Below are 20,120 nucleotides of genomic sequence, written 5' to 3' on the forward strand. Positions count from 1 at the left end.
GAATTGATGATTGAGTGTAACACCTCAAAATTTGCCCTCCTCTTCTTGGAACTAGTTTAGCATATTTCATTTCATATTTTAGGGAATTAGGCATATACATATTGCATATCATGTGAAAATAAACAAGTCATCCTCCTAAGTCTTTCTCAGAAGATAGAGAGGTTAAGAGATTCAAGCCTGAGGGTCTTATTGAATTGATGATCAATCATCTGAGGGTTGCTCGTCAATTAGGGTTTTATTGGTTCCTCAAGGAGGTTGAGTATTATCTTGATTGCAAGGGTACGTCATCATCATCATGGTTATGCCCTTATCAAAGGCTTCAGAATTCAGGATCAGGTTCCTTGGGATTAGGGTTTTGACCTCTGGTCAACCCTAATCAGTTGCATTCTACCAGTCAGGGTTTCTCAAGGAGATGGGGTTTATTTCTTGGACGGAGATCATATGATTATTATGTTGAGCTTACAAGAGCTAGGGGTTCATTTTGGAGCCATTTCCTCAAGTGGTTAAGGCTCAGGCTGATCAGGGCATTTCTAAGTCATCTGTCAACCAAAAAAGTCAACAGAAAGTCAACTGAGGGCTAGGAGGTGGAGAAATGAGTTTCAACATCTCATTCATGTTCAAAAGAGGCTTATTAATCATGTCAAATGCATATCTTGAAGAATTTGAGGTCAGATCAAAAGTTTCCAAAAATGGAAAGTGACATGTAATTGAATGTTTCCAAAAATGGAAAGTTTTTGGTTCAAATTCAACTTGATCTTTCCATCATCAAAAAGCTTCAAATGAAATTTTGTCCAACATGAAAGTTGAAGATCTCTCTCTCCCATTTCCAAAAAGTCCAAGATCATGAATTTATGATGAATGGTTGAGGAGATATGATGAAATCATTGCCAAGTGTGCTTGAAACTTCAAAAAGGCATATCTTTTGACTCATAACTCCAAATTGAGTGCTCCTTTTTGCCAAATTATTCTCATGACATGAACTTTCCAAATCATTCATGACATTGCATTAATTTCCATCATATGATCATTTGCTATTCCATGCCCATTTTGGAGGGAATTTTGAAATTTTAAAATTAGTGCATCATGGGAACTTTTTACCATTGCCATTGTGATTGAAAAATGATTTTAAGTGAATTAGATCATGCTTTGGTTACTGTTCACGTTCATTTACTCCATGCATCATGCAATTTTCATTTTTTGGCCAAATACCTTATTTTTGCTAATTCCAAATTAACTTTGCTTAATTTTGATTAGAAGGTGATTAGGACATGATATATATACATAATTGTAACAGAATTTGAGAGGATTCTAGATCTAGATCTCAAAATTCTCTCTCCCTCCAAAATTTTCTCTCAATCATAATTCAAATTTTCTTCAAATAACCTTGCCATATTATTTCATATTCTTGTTCTGTGGTGTGAATTTAGTGCAGATCAAGCCTTGGATTGTGGAATTCGTGTGGAAATTGTGCATAGCAAGCTCAAGAACTCAAGAATGGAAGTTGATTGTTAAGCAAGATCTAAGCTGTTTCAAGCCTCAAATTCTTCATAAAGCTTCATCACAAGTGATCAGGAGTGGATTTGCATGCTTGCCTGGCCTTGGATCTGCAGAATTCAGAAACTGTTCTTCAAGAGGTCAAATTTTCGCATCTCTTAATTCCTGTTTTTATGTGCCTAATGTTGTAGATCTTTACTCCCTGATCATTCTAATATAAAGAACATAAAAAATGATGCAATATTCATGAAGTTATGGTTGATTAAAGTTTGATGTTCATATGAGTTCTTCTTCGATTCTCACTGTACAGTAGGAATTAGCGTGAATTGTTGATGGATTTGGAATGTACATAGCCTAAGGATTCGAATGATGTATGAATTTTAAAATTCTGGAAAAAAAATTCGCTGTGAACAGTAACAACCACCGTCTTCATGAAGAAGACGGTGGTTTCCGCCACTAGCGTCCGCCTAGCGTCAGCGTAGCGTCCGTCTGCTAACCCTAGGCCAAAACGACGCCGTTTGCTAGCGCGCGCGTCCCTCCATTTGAAATCCTGGCCAAAACGATGTAGTTTTGGCATAAGCGTGTACACGCTTCGATTCCGGCTGGGAGCAATTTCCATTTTGTTCATTTCTTTATATTATTTTCATGATTATTTCAATTTTTATTTCATTTTTTCCATGATCTTTGAAAATTCATATTAAATTGAAAAATGATCCAATTAATTCCTGGTTTTTTGTTACTTGATCCTTGAAGTGTCTAGAATTTTATGGTGTAAATTTCTAAAATTGTGCATGGCTGGAATTTAAATTGTGTTAGGATAATTGAACATGTATACTGATGTGACATTGCCTTGTTCTTTCCATTGTGAAATGCTTGATATTGATCCAAATTCCATGAAATTTTGCATGATGATTCTTAACATATTGATGGATGTTTGAGGCTTGGTTGTGCATTTTTCTCATTTGTCATTTCTGTTTTATGTACATGTTAATATGGTGTGACAATGCATGTCACACAATTGGATGTCCTATTTGATCATTTTCCTTTCCATATCAATTGATCTCTTCTGTTTACAATTTTTGGTATGCTAATTGTGTTTGATGTGTTGGATGCTCATGAAAATTTCCAGATTTGTTTGAGCCATTTCTGATTTAATGTGCATTTTTTCATCTTGTATGTCCAATTGATGATCATGTTGTGTGCATTGCCTTCTCTTGGTTGAATGATGACCTTGCTTGATGATTTTGATTTGGTCCTTTTTAGGACATGTTCATGATTGATTAAGGATGATTCATGTTGAGTTTTAGCTTCTGTTTTGAATTTTTTCTTCACTTTTGACCCTAGGCTTTGCCCTAGGGATTTGGACTCACATTTTGAGTTGTGCATTTCAGGTTTTCAAGCAATTAGCCACATTGGTTGATATGATCTCATCACTTGAGATACAAGTTATTTTGGTTGACTAACCTTTCTGTTTTGTAGGTCTTGTGGATGGTGAATCAATTTAGTTTGCTTGCATCTTATGCCTTGCACCATTGTTGTTTGATGATTGGTTGTCTGACTGTGATTAATTGTCTGATTTGTCTGAATGTAAATATTGACTGGTTTAGCTTTTCTTACAGGTACTTTAGCCGCTTTAACTCATTATTTGAGTTGCATTGCTTTGCTTGTGGTTAGCATACCACTTAGGTATTTTCCTTGATCTCCATGTAGTCTGGAAGACCTGTCATGTTATTTTGGCAGGCACCTGTCTGAAGCCCTCCTTAAGAGGCAATGTTTGTGCTTGTTTATCTTTGTGCCTTGTACATATAAAGACCTCCTAAGTGAAGAGGCATTGGCAGATAGAAGGGATGTGCAATCCATCCCCTGCTATTCAGTTGTGTCTTTCATCTTGCTCACACCATGTGTTGATGCACTTTGAATAAAAACCCAAAATCTTGTTGTGTCAGTCATGTGGAATAGAGTCCCACATTCTGGACTCCCACACATTCTTTGATTCAAGCTCACCCAGGCTCGGGTTAAGAGCTATGAGGCATAACCCTCATCTCCATTTCATCTGCTCACCCTAACTCTCAATGTTAGAGGTTAAGAGCCTGATCACCCATTCCAGTATTTGGCTTGTTTGTCAAGGTCGATAGGACCCCTTGACTAAAGCCCAACCTTGCTTGAGCCCCCTTGGTTGTGTATAGTGTGTGCTAATTGCTTTTGATGTTTATCTGTTTTGCTTCTCATCTCCTTTCTATAGGAGTCGTATGATCAACTTTCAAGGAAGTTGACTGTACGTAGAGATAGACTTGAGCTGACTCACTGTCTGTGTGAGCCAAACTCTTGTTAGAGACCTCAACCTAGGACTATTGTGGATTATATGATAACTATTAGGCTCGAGTCAGTCTCCCTTTTAGTTTGTCATTTCCCAGTCTCTGGTTAGGATAGAAGTTTCTCCCCTATTAAGGGGAACTACGTTGTCCTGATCCTCATACCAGATGACGTACATAGGCAGGAGATCGTGCGAGATCTCTCCGGGCACCCTTTTTCTTTTTTTGGTGTGTGTTTGTTTGTTTGGAGTCTGATGTAAGTCCAGCGATTGGTATTCGGTTTCCTTGTTTGTTTGTTGTGTGCTTGGAGTTTGACATAAGTCCAGCGATTGGCAGTCGGTTTCCTGTGGGTGGTGTGTGTGGAGTCTGACGTAAGTCCAGCGATTGGAAGTCGGTTTCCTTGTTCGTGTTTGTTGTTTGGAGTCGGACGTAAGACCAGCTATTGGCAGTCTGTTTCCATTTGTGTGTTTGCTTTTGACGTCTCAGCGTCTTTGTGTTATGTTTTGTTTCGGCGTGCGTTAGCCGAACTACGGTAGCTCTGATTCTCATTCCAGATGAGATACGTAGGCATAGGATGCGATATCCTAGCGAGCCCGTTTCCCGTTTCCCCGAACTACGTTGACTCTGATGTTTGTTTCTGACAAACTACGTAGGACCAGGATGCGACATCCTGCCGAGTTACCTTCCTCCGTCTTTCACCTGTGTTGTATTCCAGTGTGTGTGTTTTCTTTTTGAGCAGTTATTCGGCAACCTTATTCTATTCTTCTGAGTGTGGATCCCGTCGAGTACGACGGACGTGAGGGGTGCTAATACCTTCCCCTTGCGTAACCGACTCCCGATCCTTGCAATCTCCGGTCGTAAGACCATTTCCTTTTCAGGTTTACTTCGAGCGTTTCCTTTCCCTCCTTTGGGATAAATAACGCACGGTGGCGGCTCTGTTTGTTTGTTTTTCCGCCGGTTGTTTTTCGCGGATGCGACATTGAGGACACTCAAATAAGTTCAAATATGCATGAAATGATGAATTAGAGGAATTCCCTTGATTGTATTTAACCATGGGCTGAGGTTGCTTCACTAGCAAGGCATTGTAGGTGATAAGCTGAATTAGGGTTTCCTTGAGGAACAAAACCTCAAGCCCTTTGATTTGCTTTGATCAAAATGATAAATTGAGATACTAGGGAGGCATATTTGATGGATGAGAGCTTTGGGAATCATTACCATGTTTGCTTTCATCTTCTCTTGACCATATCTTTGCACAAAGGATCTCCTAGAAGCTTTTGACCTTGTGATTGCTCAAGCTACAAACAAAAGATGTTAGTGACATATTTTTGTGCTTTTGGTTAGTAAATAAAATGAGAAAAGCAATAATATACAATTCAAGCATACTTGGTGATCTCAAACCACTCACAAGAGGTCCCACCCAAAGGCAAAGGGAATCAAGATGCTCATGATCCTTGAGGCTTTGCAAATGCAATGTTGTGATGCCATGAGGGATCTTAGGGACAAAATTAGGGTCTTACAGATGCCCCTATTTAAGGTCATTCTAGCCGGAGAAGTGAAGGTTAAAATCTTCGTCTCGACGAGGTAGAATGGACTTAAATAATATTAGAGAGACGAATTTTAGTCCCTAAGAGACCTTATGATGCAAATGTATGTATGCAAAAGGTAATACTCTATGGAGATATGTGTCCACAAAGAGAGAAAAGAAATCAGGAGAAACTGATAATCCATATTAGTAATTCACTCCACGAGACAGATACCCTGGGACTCTTATGGGGATAAGAAAAGGAATAAGATGCGTGAGCAGGTCACGACTCAAAACTTGGGGAGCAGAAATCAATGGAAAGACCCGAGCAGACTCAAAGGCGCATGTATTGGGGAATATGCCAACGCAGCAGAAATTATCCATAATAGATACTCCGGATAAAAATCCGGACTCAGATGGGGATAATCCACTAAGGGACTTCGTTGGGGAAAACCCGAACAAAAACTCCTCTGGAGAAGCAACAGGATGAGGTATTACCGGTTACTGGGTAATAAGCTCAAAGAGACATGTGATCCGAACACCGGTATAAGGGTGAGAGGACAACATGCTCGGGAAGAATGAATATCTAAGACCAGTATAAGGGCGAGAGGTATCAAACATCCGAAATCATCTGAGGAAGACCTAAAAAGGTATACTTCAGCTCAGGAAATTCTGACTCCGCAAGGGACAAAAAGTCATAATAGGGAGCCGGGAGGAAGGAACACCAGGGATACCGGTTACTAGGCATATAATAGGTGACCAACCAAAGCGTGAATTGGGGAATATTCCCAAGACACTCATCATCCAAAAGAGGGCTAAAAGCAAAACTCGATTATAGGATGGGCATTCGATTCCGCAAAAGTAAATACAAATCTTACTCGACTGGGGAAGAACAAAAGGCTTCGTCCAACGAGTGCATGAGATATATTATCTATTACCGTCAGAACGTAGATAATATACTCGCATGGAAGATTATCCACAACCAGTTACTGGGTTAATAAAGGATAAATCGACCGACAAAGAAAGGCATCGGGATACCGAAACTAGGCATATAATGATGACCAATCCATGGGAGAAACAATCGTCACCAACAACAAAGGGTAGACGAGAGATAATTTACTGGGGATGAATTGCTTTATCGGAGCAATTATCCAAAAGATGAGGGAATATCAGCACCGAATATTGGATAATGATAACCGTCAAGAAGGGGATTACATCTATCAGATACTGGGTAGAAAACCACGGAAAAGTAACCGTCATTGGTTAGGATGAGCAAAAGGTTAACTCTGCGAGGGGATAAAAGTAGGGTTTACGACTACCAGTATGAGGTTAGAGAACCACAAAAATAGGACTTATAACCACCGGTATTAGGGTAGAAGGCCACAGACTCCGCCGGGGATAAGATGAATAATTACGGGTTTCCGAGAAATCATTCATTTACACCACAGAGGAGTGCAAGAAACGGCCAAAAGAGGCCAAAGCTGAAACAAAACTTGTCCTTATGAGGATATAACTCAATGAGGAACTCCATCCCAATATATGTGTTAGGAAGAAACAGAAGCAACCATCATCCACGAGGGTATAACTCAGTGGGGAATATGGAAGGAAAGATGAACACTTTCTGCTTATGGGGCTGACCCTATATGGAGAGATCAACCACCAACATCTACTTAGGGAACGTAACACCCTCGAACAAGAGATAACAAACAAAGATATATGTCAAACAAATGCGACATGAATGTCAAATGGTTTATGTATGATGAATGCTGACAAACAGGCGTATCTAACACAAACAAGTCCAACGAACAAGTACACAAACATCCGGTACTACATCTCAAGAGAGAAAGCCAGGACCACAAAGATCTCCGCAGGGGAATGAGCAAAACATTCCAGCTGGGGGCAAAGATCATCATACAAATGAAATCCACCAAGGAAGCACTCTACTGGGGAAATTATCAGGGGGGGGGTCAGGGAACTCTGTGGGGAACAACCACCAAATCAGAAGCTCCAAAGGTCATCAAATACTGTCCCAAGTAATGAGATCACATCTGCTGAGGAAGAAGAATTACTACCCTGCTGAAGGAAGGCGGGATGAATAATCTTACCCAACACTCCGCTTGGGGAAGAAACCACGAAAGGCCCCAGAGGAAGAGGACACAAGCAAGCCAGGAATATGAACATATGTCTTACCTTGTCAACAATCTTACCATCTTTGGGAGAGCATTGAAGACATCCTCAGTATCCCCTCATCATTGTGAATGTTCACTTTGTTTAAAAACAATTTATGAAAGATTTGAATAAAACAATGATATTTTTCAATTAAAACATGCAAAACATTTGTTGAAATGGAAACAAATAAGAGTGCAAATAATTGGGTAAAGGCTCAAATTTATTTGATGGAATGGTAGTCCGCAAATGGCAAGACTCCATAGATCTTTTCAAATTTGAAATTGGTGATATATATTGGAAAAGGGCTACATTGAACATAATGACCATTTCTCCACCAATTCGGAATCCGATGTATTTGGAGTTTCAGTTGATGATGACTGAGCGAGAATCTCTGGCGGATGCCGGTTGTAGAACAAGTTCTTGTCAGGATGCAGTTACTTGCCAAAGTTCCTATTTTTTTGCCTAGATTGCCCCAGGATGGGGTACTCAATCTAGCGGGATATATATATATTCTTTTTTTTATGTCTCTAATTTTTGCCTGGATCGCCCTTTCGGGTTTTCAATCCACCGAGACGCTCATTTTTGCCTAAGTCGCCCTTTCGGGTTTTCAACTTAGCGAGCTATTATGTTTTTATTCATTTAGGCGAAGTATTTCTTGACTGGATTTGAATTCACAGGACGAGTGAAATCCTCCCCATCCATAGTTGTAAGTATCAATGCACCGCCTGAAAAGGCTCTCTTAACAACATATGGACCTTCATAGTTTAGAGTCCACTTGCCCCTGGAATCGGGCGCGAAAGAAAAGACTTTCTTGAGCATGAGGTCGCCTTCTCGGAACACACGAGGCTTGACCTTCTTATCAAAGGATTTCTTCATCCTTTGCTGATATAACTGTCCATGGCACATGGCAGTCAATCTCTTCTCTTCAATCAAATTCAACTGGTCATAACGACTATGAACCCATTCAACATCAGTCAACTTAGCTTCCATCAAGACTCTCATTGATGGGATCTCCACCTCTACTGGGAGCACAACCTCCATGCCATAAACGAGAGAGAAAGGGGTTGCCCCTGTTGAAGTGCGGACAGATGTACGATATCCATGTAAAGCAAATGGCAGCATCTCATGCCAATCTTTATACGTGACAACCATCTTCTGGATAATTTTCTTGATATTCTTATTAGCAGCTTCAACAGCCCCATTCATCTTGGGTCTATAAGGAGAAGAATTATGATGTGCTATCTTGAACTCGCTACATAGCTCTTCCATCATTTTGTTGTTCAAGTTAGATCCATTATCAGTAATGATCTTATCTGGCACACCATATCGGCATATGAGCTGATTCTTGATAAACTTCACAACCACCTGCCTGGTCACATTTGTGTATGATGTCGCTTCAACCCACTTAGTGAAGTAATCAATTGCTACGAGAATAAATCTGTGTCCATTGGACGCTTTCGGCTCTATCATGCCAATCATGTCGATTCCCCACATAGAGAAAGGCCATGGTGATGAAATCACATTCAAAAGTGTCGGAGGAATATGAATCTTATCCGCATAAATCTGACACTTATGGCATTTCTTCACATATTTGCAGCAGTCAGACTCCATTGTCAGCCAATAGTAGCCTGCTCTCAACATCTTTCTAGCCATGGCATGTCCATTGGAATGAGTACCAAATGAACCCTCATGGACCTCAGTCATCAACAGGTCTGCTTCGTGTCTATCCACGCATCTGAGCAGCACCATATCAAAATTTCTCTTATAAAGCACATCACCATTGAGGTAGAAACTTCCTAATAATCTCCTCAGAGTCTTCTTATCTTTCACAGATGCCCCAGGCGGGTAAATCTGGCTCTGTAGGAAACACTTGATGTCATAATACCACGACTTATCATCTTTCACTTCCTCAATTGCAAATACATGAGCTGGTCTATCCAAGCGCATCACAGTGATATTGGGAACTTCATTCCAAAGTCTGACCACAATCATTGAAGCAAGTGTATCGAGAGCGTCTGCCATCCGATTCTCATCTCGAGGAATATGATGGAAATTAACCTCAGTAAAGAACGTTTAAATCCTCCTCGCATAATCCCTATATGGTATGAGGCCAGGCTGATTCGTTTCCCACTCACTCTTAATCTGATTTACAACAAGGGCCGAATCACCATAAACATCGAGATGTTTGATCCTAAGATCAATACATTCCTCCAATCCCATAATACAAGCTTCATACTCAGCCATATTATTCGTGCACTTGAAAGTTAACCTTGCTGTAAAAGGAAAATGTGTGCCCTGAGGAGTAATAATCACTGCCCCAATACCATTTCCATATTGATTTACAGCGCCATCAAATACCATACTCCATCTGGAACCAGGCTCTGGCCCTTCATCGAGCGTAGGCTCATCGCAATCTTTCATTTTCAAATACATAATCTCCTCATCTGGGAAATCATACTAAACTGACTGATAATCTTTGATCGGCTGATGTGCCAAATGGTCAGCCAAGATACTTCCTTTAATAGCCTTTTGAGCTCGATACTCAATATCATACTCAGATAACAACATCTGCCAACGGGCAATCCTCCAAGTTAAAGCAGGCTTCTCGAAGATATACTTGATCAGATCCATTCTGGATATCAACCAAGTCGTATGATTTAACATATACTGACGTAAGCGCTAAGCAGCCCAAGCCAAAGCACAACATGTTTTCTCAAGCATTGAGTATCGGGACTCACAATCAGTAAACTTCTTACTCAAGTAGTAGATGGCATACTCTTTCTTTCCTAATTCGTCCTGCTGACCAAGGACACAACCCAGTGAGTCTTCAACAACTGTCAGATACATAATCAAGGGTCTCCCCTCCATACGCGGAGACAGAATCGGAGGCTCAGACAAATACTCTTTAATACTATCAAAAGCTTTCTGGCAATCCTCGGTCCAATCATGGGACTGATCTTTCCGGAGGAGCTTGAATATCGGTGCACATATGGCAGTCATGTGGGATATGAATCTGGAAATGTAATTCAAGCGGCCAAGAAAACCTCGAACTTGCTTCTCAGTTTTGGGCGCAGGCATCTCTTGTATCGCTTTGACCTTTGCAGGATCAACCTCAATACCTCTTTCACTAACGACAAGTCCCAATAGCTTGCCGGAACGGACTCCAAATGTACACTTGTTGGGATTCAGACGAAGCTTGTACTTTCTCAAACGCTGAAAAAGTTTCAATAGGTGTTCTACATGTTCAACTTCCGTTCTTGACTTAACAATCATATCATCAACATATACCTCGATCTCCTTATGCATCATGTCATGAAACAAGGTAGTCATAGCTCGTTGATACGTGGCTCCGACGTTCTTCAAACCGAAGGGCATCACTCGATAACAAAATGTTCCCCAAGGTGTGATGAATGTTGTCTTCTCCATATCCTCGGGTGCCATTTTAATCTGATTATATCCGGAAAATCCATCCTAAATGAGAAGACCTTGAATTTAGTTGTATTATCTACCAACATATCAATATGTGGTAGTGGGAAATCATCTTTCGGACTAGCTTTATTCAAGTCTCTATAGTCCACACACATTCAGACTTTTCCATCTTTCTTAGGCACGGGCACAATATTGGCCACCCACTGAGGATACGTAGAAGTCACCAGAAACCCCGCATCAATTTGCTTCTGAACTTCTTCTTTGTTCTTCACTGCCATATCAGGATGAGTTCTTCTGAGCTTTTGCTTCACAGGCACACACTCAGGCTTCAAAGGTAGGAAATGTTACACGATATCAGTATCTAGACCCGGCATGTCTTCATATGACCAAGCGAAGATGTCAACATATTCTCGTAGCAACTCAATCAACCCTTTCTTAACAGACTCTTCCAGGAGTGCCCTAATCTTTACTTCTCGCACACAACCTTCAGACCCCAAGTTGATTGTTTCCAAATTCTCAAGGTGCGGCTGAATGACTTTCTCTTCATGCTCAAGTAGGCGGGTGATCTCGTCAGGAATCTCTTCAACATCATCTTCTTCCGCCTCAAATACGGGGAATTCAAAGTTGGGAGACGGTGTTGGATCATTATGTTCAATGGGTTTGATCAACGTGCATAATGATTTTGGATACAAAAAGCTTTTTTAGAATTCAAAACAAGGCAAATCAATATGCAGATGAAAATATTGGTTTTATTCTTATCTTTAGGGTTTTATGTGATCACCAATTTCATGCAAAAAGCAAAAAGGGAAAATAATTGGAAAAACAAACATTTAACATGAATTTATTGAATGAAAATATCATTGCATTTATGCGTCAACAATGTCATCACTCCTCCTTTTGGCATGGGAGAAGGGTTTTTTAAACACAATGAACATTACTTTGACTTATGGATAACTGTTGGAATATCCACAGCGACCCAATTATTGCAGATCCCTCCAGGGATAATGAAATTTCCAGAATCCTCTTCGTCCTCTTCCAAAATGGCACCAGCCTCTTCATCCTGACCAGTGTGGATGAAACCTCCACTTTTGAACAAACCTCACTTGTTGAAGACCCCAGAAGAATAGCCTATGCCAGCTCGGGACTTGTTGTCTTCTAACTCAATCATTTGCCCCAATCCAGCAGTTGCGCCATGCTTAATGGCCAACTTTGCATCTTTGTAGGAAGCAAATGAAGAAGTTTTCTTCTCAACAGGCTCAGCAATAGATAAAGCTTGGAACGGAGTTCCAACTTCATCCTCAGCATCTATGTATGAGAAGGAAGACAAATGGCTAACCAGGAGAGCCCTTTCTCCCCCTAGCACCACCAGCTTCTTATTTTTCACAAACTTCAGTTTCTGGTGTAGGGTGGATGTCACGGCGCCTGCCTCGTGAATCCATGGTCTGCCTAGGAGACATCTATACGATGGGTGAATGTCCATAACCTGGAAGGTAATCTGGAAATCACTGTAGGAGAATAGCCATCCATGGCGCAGCGGAATTTAAAAATTTCTCCATTTAGTGATCCTTACGAATGGGCATGATCAGTGATAGAATCGTTACCTCTTGTGGCGATTCAAACCTTTGGTGCAGATCTCTTGAAACGACCAAAACCTTGGATACAAATCCACGGGGCGATCACGAACGTTGAACGATGACAACGTCTCTACTCAGTCCACACGAACGGATTCCTTCAATCGCAGTGCTAGCTGTTATGAATGAAGGCTTTGAGTGAGAGAAAGAGGGAAACAAAATTCCAAGTTTCTACTTGAATTTCTGTCTGAGTGGAGTGACAATGCTTCTACCCAAGGGGTTCTATTTATAGAACCACTTGTGTGGGCTTCAAGCCAAAAAGCCCACTTAAGTGTATTTTGCCCATATCTCATAATATGCCAAAATCACTTAAGTATTTGGTACCTTACCATATTTCGTTTCCACTTAAGTGCACCGTACCTTACGATGTTCCTTAATTATTCTATCTCTCATCAATCCGTCCTTTGTGTGTGACCCTATAGGTTTTCGCGACGTTGGCAATTATATTAAATCACACATTTAACATAATAAACAGTGAGCGGTATCTAGCAACACATCACTGCTACCCAAGTCACGAAAATGTCATGTGATCTGACAAAACCTCATGTGATAATAATTATGTGTATAATTACCCCTTTGCCCTTATGTCTATATTGAACACAAGGTATAGACCGTGTCACCCTTGTCCAGTTCAATATTGGGCCCATAGACATTTATCCTGTTACGCAGGATTGGCAAATTCCATCTAGGACACTCATGTCCCTCAGCATGCTTCGTGGAGTACTCATCAACTGTCTTTATGGTCATCCAGTTACGGATAACGTTGGATCAGTAATAAGGCACTCAACTCTTCATCTAGGATCCATAGTGGTTTCAGGTCAAAGAGTGGTATACACTATTATCACCATGAGAATAACTTATGACACTTTGCATAACTTTCTATATAGTATTCTCATAGCGGGTCAATCCGGTATAAATATTACTCCTAATATTCATACCTATGTTTAAGACTTGATAACTCTTTATCCATGATCCATGAGAGGTGATCATCAGTCTACAAACATAAAAGTCTTAATGCTTTAATGTTATCCCACTTCACATTAAAGCTCGACTACGGATACTTTAAGAACAGTGCCCTTATGTTTAATGTGTTCTCATGATTAAGTCACACTTAATATATTAAACGGACTATCTATTCTGGGGACTTTATTAATCAACCATAATAAAGAAAATGCCTTTAAATAATTCGATACAAGTACCAAAAGTATTGGCCTCTAGGGCTTACACCAACAATCACTTGGTCCAATTTTAACTGGGAGATCAACCTCACCAATCACAGTTTTGCGAGACCCATCGAAAGCCTTCACAACTACCCCACTCTGCCTCATGGGAGGCCCCTGATATGACAACTTTGCGAGAGTGGTCTTCGGCAATACATTCAATGATGACCCAGTGTCCACCAACACATTGGACATGGCGTCGTCTTTGCAGCTCATAGATATATGTAATGCCAAGTTGTGGTCTCTTCCCTCCTCGGGGAGATCAGAGTCACAAAAACTCAAATTGTTACAAGCGGTGATATTTGCAACAATGCTATCAAACTGTTCTAACGTGACATCGTGATCTACGTACGCCATATCCAACACCTTCTGCAGAGCCTCACGGTGTGGTTCTGAATTCCATAGTAGTGATAACACAGATATTTTGGATGGCGTTTATAGAAGCTGGTCTACAACATTGTACTCGCTCCTTTTGATGAGTCTCAACATCTCATCACAATCTTCTTTTGTATTGCCACTCGGGCCAGCAGAAGCAGGAGTTTTTATCATAGAGGCGGGCTTAGCAACAAGTGCCGGATTCGGAGTGCTCGCAGCATTCCCAATCGGGCGTTCAACAAAATCAGCGTCAACACTTCCTCTAGCATCAGCCTGAGGTTTCATCGGAGCTGAAAATACACAACCGCTGCGGGTCAAACCACTGACGTCAGCAATGTTTACAACAGACGAAGAGGGCAAGGGCACCTCTTTCCCACCTTCCACTGCTACATCATTGTAGCGATAAGGAACCGCTTTCTCGGAGGAGTACGGTACAGGTCCGGCTGGCTTGATGACGAGAGAAGGAGAAACCTTCTGCTTGCTACCATCATACTTGATAACAACAGGCTCAGGTATCCGGAATACTGGAGAGATTACATTGACTTCGGGCTCATCTTCGTCAACATTTCCGTTTTGAAGGATCTCAATGACTCCTTCGTCCAACATCTCTTGAACATCTCTGCGCACCTGGTGACACCTTCTCTGATTGACAAAACAGACTTTGCATCTATCATGGTCATGCTCATAATGACTATAGTCACACAGCACGCGATGCAACTCAACCAGCGATTGTCGGATATGAGTAACATATTTGACCTTGTACTTGCCAGGACAGTCTTGGACCATATTAACAGACTTCCCATGCTCGGGCAATGGGTTCTTCTTCACATTCGGACCTACGTCCTCGAAAAACAAAATCCCGCTTCTCACAAGGTCTTGCACCTTGGTCTTCAAGGGATAATAATTCTCTACGTCGTGTCTGGGAGCACCGGAATGATACACACAATGAAGCTCAGGCTTGTACCACCACTGGGGGTTAACAGGTACAGCGGGAGGGTCTCGCGGAGTGATTAACTTTCTATCGATCAGAGATGGATAAAGTTCAGCATAAGTCATCGGAATAAGATCAAAGGTGACCCTTTTTCTCTCATAGCTGGTGTCGGCACTGTTGTTGTTATTTCGAGGCTGGTAGGCCTGCTGTTGCGGACGCTGTTGTTGTTGATGATATTGCTGAGTTTGCGGTTGCTGATAATGTTGAGCTTCTCTGAAAGCAGGTGCTATATGAGCCACATAATGTTGATTATCGACTGGGCGAGCAATCTTCCTCTTCACAGAGGGTCTTCTCTTGACATGGGAAGACACAACATGTGCCTCTCCCTCCTTCTTCTTTGCAAAGCTTCCATATCTCTTTGCTGAAGAGCTTTCATCTCGAGTTAAGCGTCCTTCACGGACCCCTTCTTCCAATCTCATCCCCATATTCACCATCTCAGTGAAGTCTGAGGGAGCACTGGCTATCATTCTCTCGTAATAGAACGAGCTCAAGGTCTTCAAGAAGATCTTGGTCATCTCCTTCTCCTCAAGGGGAGGCACTATCTGAGCTGCCAATTCGCGCCACCTCTGGGCGTATTCTTTGAAGGTCTCTTTCTATTTCTGGGCCATCGCCCTCAACTGGTCCCTATCAGGAGCCATATCCACATTATATTTATACTGCTTGACGAAGGCCTCGCCAAGATTGTTGAAAGATCGGATGTTCGAACTCTCCAAACCCATGTACCATCGGAGAGCGGCATCGGACAAACTGTCCTGGAAATAGTGGATGAGCAGTTGATCATTATCAGTTTGCGTCGACATCTTGCGAGCATACATCACAAGATGGCTGAGAGGACACGTATTTCCCTTATACTTCTCAAAGTCAGGCACTTTGAATTTAATAGGGATTTTTATGTTGGGCACAAGGCACAACTCAGCAGCACTCTTACCAAAGAGGTCCTTCCCCCTCAAAGTCTTCAGTTCCTTGCGAAGCTCAAGGAATTGGTCTTTCATGTCATCCATCTTCTCATAAACGTCTGGGCCCTCAGATGGCTCAGAATGATAGATGGTATCTTCAACCCTTGGTAAAGTGTGCACGACGGGAGGTGGCACGGACATGACCGGGCTAGATGCCGACAAAGAAGCAAGAGTTGGAGCAAAACCCTCTGGCACGAAGTTGGCGGGCATTCCCCAAGGGAACCCGGCTGGCATAGATGGCGCAAAATGAGCTGTTGCAGCAGGCACAATAGAAGTCACGATCTCAGAAATGACCGTCCTCTGGGGAGGAGTTGAGGGTGTTGGAGAAGACTGGCTCTGAGCGGCCAAGAATGATTCCATCAGGGCAGTTAATCTGGCTACTTCCTCCTTCAGCTCACGGTTCTCTTGTTCCAAATGATCCATCAGTCTCGAAGAATTGGCTCTGGTGTTGTACCGGTGAGTCAGCTTGTCTTTGAAATAAATGAAGAACACAGAGTTAGACCATAGGACAAGAAGCCTGGACCAAAACCTGCTTATGCACATGATGCATGCAATGCTTGTGCATACAATTTGTTTTTTATTTCAGAGGAACTTTAGAGTTCTATTTGCAAATTTAGGGAAATATTACATTTTTATCACATATGGAACTATTTCATCAATAATATTTGGAAAATAGTTTCTACACCAAAGAAGTACAACATTGGTTACCAAATACAAGAGAAAAGGAAAATAACCATCCTATGGATCCCTAGAAACAATCATCTAAAGCTCGGGACACAGGAAGGTAAGATGCACGAAGCCTCTTCACCTCCTCCTCACAGGCTGCCTCCATATCTGCCTTCTCCTTGGCGAGTCGATCGTACTTCCTCTTCCAAAACTTAGAAGACTAAGGAGGTAGAGAAGTCCATGCATCATTAGGATCATCAATGACCTGATGCTCGAGAAACTCAATCAAAGCGTCCTTTTCCTTAATCTGCTGAAGCAACTCTTCTCGTTCACGGATCCAAGCACGTGAATGGTCTTCGTCTCTCAACTCCTCTACTCCTTGGTCAGGGAGGGTTGAAGGCCCATCCTCAACCAACAGTGTAGGTCTCGGATACTCGTACGACATGAGATACTCAGAAGCTCTCTTCCTAACCCAAGCAGTGGAAGGCTCCAAAGCGACACAATTCTTAGGACCTAACTCATTCCTTCCTTTCCTATGAATCTTGCGCCAAGCGCGGACCATCCTAGCTTTCAAGCCTTGGGGATCTTTACCCTCCTGAAAGAACACACCTTCTAACAGAATGTTATTGGGTTTATCTTTTAGGGGGAACCCAAGCTGACGACGTGCCAAAACGGGGTTGTAGCTAATCCCACCATATGTACCAAGAAGAGGTACATTGGAGAATTCATCACAAGAGTCGAAAATGTGCACACCATCATACACACGGTTGTACCAAGAGATATCATCATTAGTGAGAGACATAAGTCTCGTGGACCACCGTAGACATCCCTTGTTCTCTTTGAAGGCGACCGTCTGTGGTAAGTGAGAAATAAACCACTTATACAACATAGGCAAACAACACACAATGGCACCACCACCCTTTGCATTCCTCATATGCAAAGAAAAATAAGTGTCACCCAACAGAGTCGGAACGGGATTAAGAGTAGAGAAAATCTTAATAGCGTTCACATCCATAAACTTGTCGATGTTGGGGAACAACACTAACCCATAGATGAGAAGTACAAATATGGCCTCAAAGGCATCCTCACTCATGGCCTTCCCATATACAGTAGCTTGAGCAATGAGGAACTCCGAAGGAAGACCTTGAATTCCACCTTTGGTAGTCATATGAGCACCAACCAGAGATTCATCTATATGCAACATGTCAGCTATCTCTTGAGAAGTAGGAATACTCTCCAAGCCACTGAACGGCAACTGGTCTATAATAGGTATGCCCACAAGGTAGGCATACTCCTCAAACGTAGGCAAAAGCTGAAAATCCGGAAACGTGAAGCAACGGTACAAGGGATCATAAAACTGCACCAATACACTCATCAATCCTTCATCCACCTGAGCAGTCAGAAGAGGAAGAAGCTTCCAAAAACAAGCCTTGAAACCCAAAGGATCTAATACATAGGATGTCAAATTCCTTAGTTCTTTCAAATCTGGTTGTCTGAAGCTGTACTTCTTTGTATTCCTTCTTTGTCTTTCCATGTCTGAATATTTGCAAATAGACCTTTTAAGTTCCTTAAAAATTTTCTTATTATTTTGATGATATGGATGCAAATGGGTGCATGAATGCATGAATGCAACAATCACACTCAAGGATCAAACAAAGCACACCAAACAAAGGTCATGGGATGGATCATATTATCCTTAATATCAATCATCCATTTTGGTGGATTATGGTTTACACCTTATCAACACCCAAGTTCCATTGATATTAAGGATACATGGACGGATCAACCACGAATCAAGGGTTTGTTGCAAATCACGAGCATGGAGTCTCGTTTAAGAATCACCCAGAAGGAGTGTACTAGGGTTTAACCTGCCAACATGTTCTACAAAAGGTTCCCATAGTCATCATCCCATCTTTCGGATATTATCGGAGAAACGACTACTCGTATTCCAAAAATATCCTCAAGAGAGACTCTTGTGAGTGTAGTATCGCGTAACAATCGTATCAAATCTTACACTTGAAAGACCTTCGTACTACATCCTAAGAATAGGCCAAGATGGGCTTGGTAAACTAAGGTCCTTGGCTTCTAAGGTCTATATTGGAAAGAGTAATGTCTAACCACAACTACTTGTGTGACATTATTGATCCCAACATGACCTCCACCAAGTGAATGGACTTGCAAGTCAACTTGCTAAGGAATAACTCTACACAAGTCAACAAGACTACGCCATTCTCCTATCCAAAGTGCACTCGAGTTCGGGTATAGAACTCATCTCACAAAGATCACCAAGCATACAAGGAATTAATATTCAAGCAATTCGATCATTACATACAATACAATAATCCCAAATTGCACAAAAATATGTCACAAAAATAACACAAAACATCCTAGGTACTCCTAGGGAGCCCTTTTCAGATTTGTTGTAAGGTTGGTATTTTGTGAAAACTTATTTGTGCAAACATGATTGAAGAGATGAGAATAGAATATACAAGTTTATTTACATTTGTGTTTGAATGGATGAACCCATTGCCTACGTACCATCTTAAAAAAAGATTAGGATCAAAACCTCGTAGTTTGGGGTAAAAATCTCAAAATGTGTTGGTGAATTGATTGGTCCAAAAGCCTTAAGGTCTTTTGTTATCCAAGGGAGAAAACTCAACCTAAAACCACAAATCCACCATGTGAGGATAGCTTCAACATGCTAGTGAGGGGTTAACCCTATAATAAGCATGGAAGACTTATTGTCCATCACTAAGGATATAGGTGAGCATTACATCTACCTCAAGGATAACTCAAACCTAATAGCTAAAGGTTATGAAAAATTTGATTAAGAAGGTGGCCATTGAAACCACAAAAAGACATTTGGATGGGTTGTATTTACCAATGAAAAGTATTTACAAAATGGTCAAAGTTGACTTAGAAGTTCAATTCAAAATAAGTGTTAAGAAAGGAAAGTTTGAAAATCAAAAGCATAAGGCTTAGGTTTCTAATGTTGAAAACAAGGGTTAAATGTTTGCACAAAAGATTTGGCTAGGGTTAGACTGGAGATAAGAAGAAGAAAGGCTAAAGTCCTAAGCATACAAGAGGTGAGGGATAAAGAAACAAAACCACACATGGAGTTCCTCTCTTGAGATCATATTGATGATCCAAGTAGCTCCCATCCTTTGGAATAAGAAATCACATAAGCATAAACTCAAGCAATCAACAATCAAATGAACTCTTGGAAGATCCCTCTCTCTTAGAAGTTCATGGCAATGGTTCCTCAATTTGGCTCAATGTTGGAATCCCTAGCACAAAAACACACACATCAAAAGGTTCTATTAACAATCAAAGAATGGACAAGAGGGAGTTTAGA

Source organism: Lathyrus oleraceus, chromosome 7 (assembly GCF_024323335.1).
Source record: "Lathyrus oleraceus cultivar Zhongwan6 chromosome 7, CAAS_Psat_ZW6_1.0, whole genome shotgun sequence".
Taxonomy (NCBI): domain Eukaryota; kingdom Viridiplantae; phylum Streptophyta; class Magnoliopsida; order Fabales; family Fabaceae; genus Lathyrus; species Lathyrus oleraceus.